This window comes from Octodon degus, unplaced genomic scaffold (assembly GCF_000260255.1).
Source record: "Octodon degus isolate 3935 unplaced genomic scaffold, OctDeg1.0 scaffold00073, whole genome shotgun sequence".
Classification (NCBI taxonomy): Eukaryota; Metazoa; Chordata; class Mammalia; order Rodentia; family Octodontidae; genus Octodon; species Octodon degus.
Genome location: NW_004524649.1, coordinates 9,635,424 through 9,642,997, shown reverse-complemented (window position 1 = coordinate 9,642,997; position 7,574 = coordinate 9,635,424). Strand labels below are relative to the sequence as shown.

The following is a 7,574-nucleotide window of genomic DNA, read 5'->3' as shown; positions in this document are numbered from 1 at the left end:
TCTTCTTCTTCTTCTTCTTCTTCTTCTTCTTCTTCTTCTTCTTCTTCTTCTTCTTCTTCTTCTTCTTCTTCATCGTCTGTTTAGACTTATTACATAGTTCTAAATTGCTTTGGGGCTTTTGTTTTGTCATTGAGTCTTTGGAGTTTCTTATGTAACCTTGGATTCAATCCCTTAAATAGCTGGCAAGCAATTTTATCCATTTATGTTGTCTTTACTCTATTTCTTTCTCTGTACAAAAGTCTTTAATTTGATGTAATCACATTTGTAATTTGCTTTTGGGGTGTACTGTTCTAAAAAACCAAAACAAAATGAAACAAAAATACTCGGCCTATTCAATTTCTTAAAGTATTTTCCCTATGCTTCCTTCCAGGATTTTCAGTTTCAGTTTCAGGTCTTACATTTAAATTTTTATACAATTTGATTTTTGTATATAGTGAAAGGTAGAGACCAAGTTTAATTCTTCTGCACGTGCCTGTCCAATTTTTCCCATGCCATTTATTGAAAAAAATGTTCTTGCCCCATTAAATAGCCTTAACTTTTTTGTTAAAAGTAGTTAGCTATAGATAATGGGTTTAATTCTAGGCTGTATATTCTCTTCCATTGGTCTATGATTTCTTTTTAATTAATTACTTTGGCACAGTGTCTCATTGTGCAGCTCAGTCTCATAGTGATTCTGCTGTCTCAGCCTCCCCAGTACAGGGATTACAGATGTGTGCCACCATACCAGTCTTCAGTGACTGGCTCAGGAAGACAACATGCAGTACAGGGAATCAAACCCAGCTCCACTTGCCAGGCAAGCACTTAGACTATCTCCCCGGCCCAATCCATTTTCTTAATGCCAAAACTGTTGTTTTGGTTACTAAAAAGTGTAGTATGTTTTTACATCAAGTAATACACTTTTTGCTTTGTTCCTTTTGCTCCAGATAGATGAGATTGGCTATTCAAGTTTCTTTTTGTAGTTCCATATAAATTTTACATTTTTTCTAGTTCTGAAAAGAATATCATTAGTATTTTAATGTGGATTAAAAGGGAATCTTTAAATTATTTTGAATGGTATGGACATTTCAATAGTATCAATTTAAAAAGGAAATCCGTCACCCTGAAGCCTTTCCACTTTTTTGTCTTCAATTTCTTTCATTCATGCTATATAATTTTCATTGTAGAGCTCTTTCACCTCTTTCCTTACCAAATTTAGTTTAAATTATTCTTAGGTATTTATTTTTCTAGCTATTGTACAGATAACAATAGTACTGATTTTTTTGTGTTAATTTTGTATCTTTCAACTTTCTGGAATTCATAATTTCTACTAGTTTTTAGAGTTATGCATATGTAAATTCTTGCCACATGCAATAGGGAGAATTTATCTTCTCCCTTTGGTCTTCTTGCCTGATTGAACAAACGCGATGAAATTAGCCATCTTTGTTTTGTCCCAGATCTTATAGAGCTTTCAGCTTTTCCTTATTCTATGTAACATTAGAGTTGGATTATTGTAAATAGCCTTTATTATATTTAGGTATGTTCTTTTGTATCTAATTTGCTCAGTATTTTTTATCATGAAGAAATACTGACTTTTATTGAGTGTCTTCTCTTCATTTATATATAATGACCACATGCTTTTTGTATAGCATGCTGCTGTTGTGGTGTACTATATTGATTTTCATGTACTGATCTATTCCTGCATCTCTAGGATGAATCCCATCTCATTATGATGATTATAATTAATTATAATAAAATTACTGTGCTGTTGATCTTTGTTCCATTGGTATTTGTGAGGATTCTATACCAATGTTTATTAAGGATAGTTTTGGTTATGACCTTATCTTGCATTGGTAGCAAAATAATGCTGACCTTATAAAATGTACTTGGAGAATTACTTCTGTCTTTTGGAATAAGACAGCTGCTTATTTTCAGTCTAGATGATTTCATGGCTGAAAGTGGAGTGTTGAACTCACAACTATTACCATGTTGGAATCTATGTCTCCCTTTAGGTCTATTAGTATTTGCTTTGTAAGTTTGCTTGCTCCAATTTGAGGTGTGTGTGCATTTAGAATTACTCTCTTGCTGAATTGATCCCTTAATCATAAAATGAACTCTTTGTCTAAAAGGTTTTTTTACTGTTTTAGATTGAAAGTCTGTTTTCTCTGATTCAAATATGCTTAACTCCTTCTCTCTTTTGGATTCCTTTTGTATAAAATACTTTTTCCAATCCCTTCATTTTTACTCTGTGTGTTCTTAGATGTAAAGTGTTTCTTATAAGCAATATATAGTTAGATCTTACTGTTTTATCTAACCAGTTACTCTTTTAAATGGACAATTGAATTAATTTGTAGTCAAGATAATTATTGTGAGGGAAGGCAGTAATATGGCCATTGTATAACTAGTTTTTTCATTTTTTTCTTATAGGTCCTTTCCCTTTCTTAGTCTTCCATTGCCACATAATTTATTAAAGGAGGATATTTTGATACTTTATTTTTATATTTTAAAGCTTTGCTTTGTGGTTATTATTAGGCCTGTAAAAATCATTTGATTGTAACATATTTTGAAATAATGACAACAAACAACAGGAAAAAATGAGAGAAACTACAGTAATAAGAAAATGAAACTTGTGCTGGAGGGTTTTTTTTTTTTTTTTTTTTGTTTGGGTTTTTTTTTTTTTTTTTTTTTTTTTTTTTTTGGCAGAACCAGGGATTGAACTCAGGCCCTTGTGCTTGCCAGGGTAGTGCTTATTCTACTGAGCCATCTCCCCAGCCTCAAAAATGAAACTTGTATCTCTTTCCTATTTTTAATCCCCTTTTACATCTTTCATAATCTTGTACATCTTTTACATCTCCATATAGTGCTTGGCTCTTAAAATATTACTTTTGTTGAGTTTGTTTTGCCTTCATATTAAAGATATGAATGGTTTTCACACCAGGATTGAAAGATTAGAACATCCTTATTTGCTTGAATAACTGACCAGTGACGTACATTCCTTAATGTCTTCTTCTTTCTCATTAATATCTAAGTTTAGCACTTCTTATAAAACAGGTACGACAGAGATGTCATCTCAGCTTTTGTTTGTCTGGAAATGTCTTTATTCCTCCTATATTTGTAAAGGCTACCTTTGCTGGGTACTATAATCTCAGGTGACAGTTTCTTCCCTTCACTACTCTGGAAATCTTCTACACTTTCTTCTGGCTTGCAAGTTATCTGGTGAGAAGTTTGCTGTAAGAAGAAGTGGGGTAACTTTGCTCTTTGTTGTTGTTATTGTTGTTTGGATTTGTTTTTTGTTTTCCTTAGATCTGAGAATTATCTGTTCATCTTAGAAAGTATGACTACATTTCGTGGTATAACTTTGGTTACATTTGCATAGTGACATTTCATCTTCCTAGACCTGGATATTTATATTCTCTACATTTGGGGAGATTTTTATCATTTCTTTGAATAAACTTTCTACCATTTTCAAATTCTAATGCCCTTCTTGAGCTGCAGTAACTTGAATATTTGCTTTTAAATACTTTCCAAAAATTCCCACAAGTTTTCTGCATTTCTCAAAATGTGCATTATCAAATAACCTATCCTCACCCTCATGAATTCTTCTCTTTATCTTTTTTTCTTTTTGTTGTATGTATTCAGTACAGGGTCTTACTACACAGCTCAGGCTCACAGTGATCCTGTTTTCAGCCTCCCCAGAACTGGAATTACAGGAGTGTACCACCATCCCAGACATGGTGGCCTGCTCAGCGTGCCCAGCAGCAGGGCCCAAGCAGCAGGTGGTGCTGGGAATTCAACCTGGTCCCCTGAGCTTGCCTAAACAGATGCTTAGTCTGCTGAGCTATCTCACTGGCCCTCTGTTCCTTATCCAGTTGTATGCCTTCTGTTATGTTTTTAGTTTTCTTAAGTATATTTTTCAGCCTAATAATTTACAGGCATTTTAAATTCATTTCATCATTTTAAGTTTCAGTTTTCTTTCGGCTCATTTGTTTCCTTTAAACAACTATTATGATCTAGTCAGTCTCTGGGATCTTATTCTGCGTTCTAGATAAGGCCAGGATTTCTTCAAAGTTCTTGATGCTTTTTGGCACATCATGCATCTGGCCATTGAAGGATCAGGTATTTATTCCATTTTTCTAATCTGGTTGTGTGCTAGTCTTTCCAGAAGGGGTTATTTTCTCTTAGTTGGTACTCACTTTCAATGTTTCAGTAATATACAGTACCCTGGTGCAGATGTGGCATGAGTCAACTGGTGGTGTGGTAGCTAGTTAGTGTTAGAGGGCAATCTAAACACAGGTTGACCTCAACTACATGACTGAGGTGTAGGTCAGAAAGGAACAATGGAACACCTAGAAAGGGTAGTCTTTCCTCACAACTTTCTCCTTGGAGTCAGGATCAAACCAAATGTCTCCTCTATCATTACCTCCCCTGGAACCAAGTTCTAAAAGTCTCTTCCCAGCTCTGAGCAAATTTATTGTGACTGAATGAGCCCCAAGCTTCTGTATCAAACCTGTGACCACTGCCACTGCCACCAAGGTGTGTGACACCTGATACCCACTACTGCCCATTGCCTGGAGCTGAAGTGGGCTTGTGGGCAATGACTGCTACAGCTCACCTCAGGGAATGCTGACTGGAATAGGCAGCCAGTAGAATGGAGCCACCTGTCATCCCCTGGCTCTACAGCTCTTCTGGAGGCTTTGTGTAAAGACAAGCCTAAGGTGGGGGCCTAAGGACCTGCCCAATCAGCATTTGGTATTATGAGGCCAGCACTAAGATGTAGAATGAACCTTGTGCCTATCAACCCTTCTTCTTCCAAAAAAAAAAAAATGTGGTCTTGCACTCCTTATCCCACCCACAGTGTGAGTAATGTTGGTGCAGTCAGTCACTTGGCTATCCAGATGAGACTATGCTGGGATGTGCCTGAGACTCACAGTCACAAAGACCAACAGTCTTGGTGTGCAACACAGTTAACAAGAGCTGGAAGTGATTCAGGCCAAAACACAACTCTGTTGCACTACAGTGTGGGTATTTCCTGGTGCCAAGGAAACTGTAGAACTATTTCTGTGAGTACCCTCCTGGTAATGGCTGTATTACTTGTGGCTGAGGGATTGGTTCTGAAGACAGTCCCCTGACTACCAAGCATAACCATAAGCTGGGTCACACCAGACCCTCACACAGCTTCAGGGACCTGCATGGTCTTGGGAGGAAGGCAGGTATACCCCGAGCCTACTCCAGGGCTGTTACTCAGCTGGCTAAAACTCAGGTCTGTCTTACTGGCATGCAGGTCACTGCCTAACATCAGGGCTGGTCTAGAGGTTGTGTCTGAGCTTTCAACCGCACACAGGGCCTTCAGTTTCTGCCATGTACAGGCTCTCACTGAAGCAGGCCTGGCACTTGGCTGCACAACAAAGCCCTTCATACCTTGTTCCCTAGCAGATGGATTCTTGCTTCTTACTCACTCTGCCACCCTAGGTGCCACCTGGCTTAGCAGCTCAGTCTATAATTACTGACCTATCATCTGAATCACAAGTTTTTGTCTAGCACTGAATTTCACCATGACTAGCCTGGTACTGGGTTCAAAAGCCTGGACTTAACCCCAACCCAATGAAAGTCATCTCATTCTGTGATGAGCTGGTTGAAGACCAGGTGATACAAGCAACTCTTTTCTTCCTGCCTCCTTCTGCCTGCCTGCATCTTTCCGTTTTATAACAAATACAGGCACTGTGGTCTCATTAAATTTATTTAATTCTTGTAAAGGTAGTTGGCCAAGGAACAGCTGTTAACACTGGTGTATCTTTGGGAAGATGACCACAGAGGGACTTCACTCAACTGCCATCTTGCTGCACCAGTATTTGTAGAAAAAAAAAAAAAAGAAATTATTGTGTTGATGATTTCCTAGGAAAAAAGTCTAGCCAGTTGTGGAATTACATATTGGTTTTAAGTTGTTTCGCAGTCCACATATTGATATTCCTACCTTCCTCAATATTTCCTTCCTTTACACAAACTAATCTTAACTCATGGACATGCATTATCTAGGAGGTAGCATTTCTAAACCCGCAAACTCATCCAGCAAACCCCACAACCCACCAGCAATGCTTAGGAGAACTAAGCCTGCTCCAGCCTGAGTATGACACCTACAAACATGGTTCCTTCCTGCTTCTGACAAAGGAAGTTTTGAAGAATACTGGAACTACACTATGCTCCCTCAGTAACATGCAAATAACTATGAAATACTTCGTTTTAGTTGTTGGAGCTTTATCATGCACAGCAGAGGATTACAGACTCTTTGGGTTCCAACAGTAAAGAAATTATTTAACAACGTTTAACATTGCCCTCCCCAAGCTTAGTGGAGCATAGAATGCTTTTCTTCTATAGTAACATTTATTAATAGGTTTTAGAACAAGTGTCCCTTGGTGGAGAAAAGGAACAGAACAAGAATTCTCTCCTATATGTTATTCCATAATTTCCCACACTGGTATGAATGAATTGAAAACAAATAATCCTTTATGTAGCAGCCCTGGTATTAACCAGAGACCTATGTACCAGTAAAACAAACAAAAAAAAGCCCACTTTATAATAACAGTTGCTACATGTGGTTGGCCATTTTACAGATGGGGTTTGAGATGAGCTCATGGGTCTGCAGAAACCAGGATGGGTAAAAAGCAGTAATAAGGGGCCTTGCTTTTCAAATTTTGCTCATCAGGAGAAAGTAGAACGGAAAAATCAGGAAGGCATCAAATCATACATAAATGCCACCTCCTCTTTCACGTATTTTTGGATTGTGACATCAACATCTGCTATTTTACCCATCAAGAGAGTTCAAGAAAAAAGATTTAGGTGTTGGGTGTTATGCAAATTCATGAAGGTGAGTCCAATGAGGTTACTTATTCAGAGGTGGCTCTGGTGAGCATAACAGTCATTATCACTTAGGGGTTTGATATACTCAACCAAAGAAGAGGGAAACCTTTATAAGAACAACAACAACAAAAAGGACCCAATATCCTGTCTGAAAACTGGTACAACTGAAAACTGCCAACTAGAAGTAAGGCCTTCTGAGTATTGGTTCTGGAGCCTATTTTTCTTTTTCTTGTTGGTCCCCCACTGAAAATGGAAAACAGAGAAGTTGATGATCACTGACCAAGTCCTTAATATTCTGAGTCTGTTGCAGCTGACACTGGCAGCTACATGGGTTTTAAATCAGTTCTATTGTTGGAGATTATCTGGCCATTGTCCATTTGTATATTCAGTTTTTCAGCTTACAGCAGGCGCTTGGAGGCTTTAAAAATATCAGTCTCATTAAACCTGCTGACCCTTGAAAATTTCCAGTGTCACAGCTACGACTGCTATGAGCTTCTTCTGGAGAAGCACAGTGATTATGCATCTGTTCTCACGCATGTGCTCACAGACACACACACTCACGTAAGAGCAGACATACTCTCCACAGCTGCGTGATCTGGTTTGATGTGTTACTTTTCTATTTCATAACATCCACCACGGCTGCAACTGTTGGCCATTCTGCAGAGTCTTTTTTGCTCTGTGAAGATGAAAACATGGCAAACTGAACAGCTTCATTGGCATTACAGTTTTGGAGAGGGAATCGG

The 7,574-nt window shown here is 38.0% G+C and overlaps 1 protein-coding gene across 1 annotated transcript in view; it reads left to right on the top strand.

Moving 5' to 3' along the window:
* The window catches only part of Macrod2 (MACRO domain containing 2), a 1,506,514-nt gene that overhangs the window by 1,485,896 nt on the left and 13,044 nt on the right, over positions 1 to 7,574 (top strand). The gene's annotated exons all lie outside the window — the stretch shown is intronic.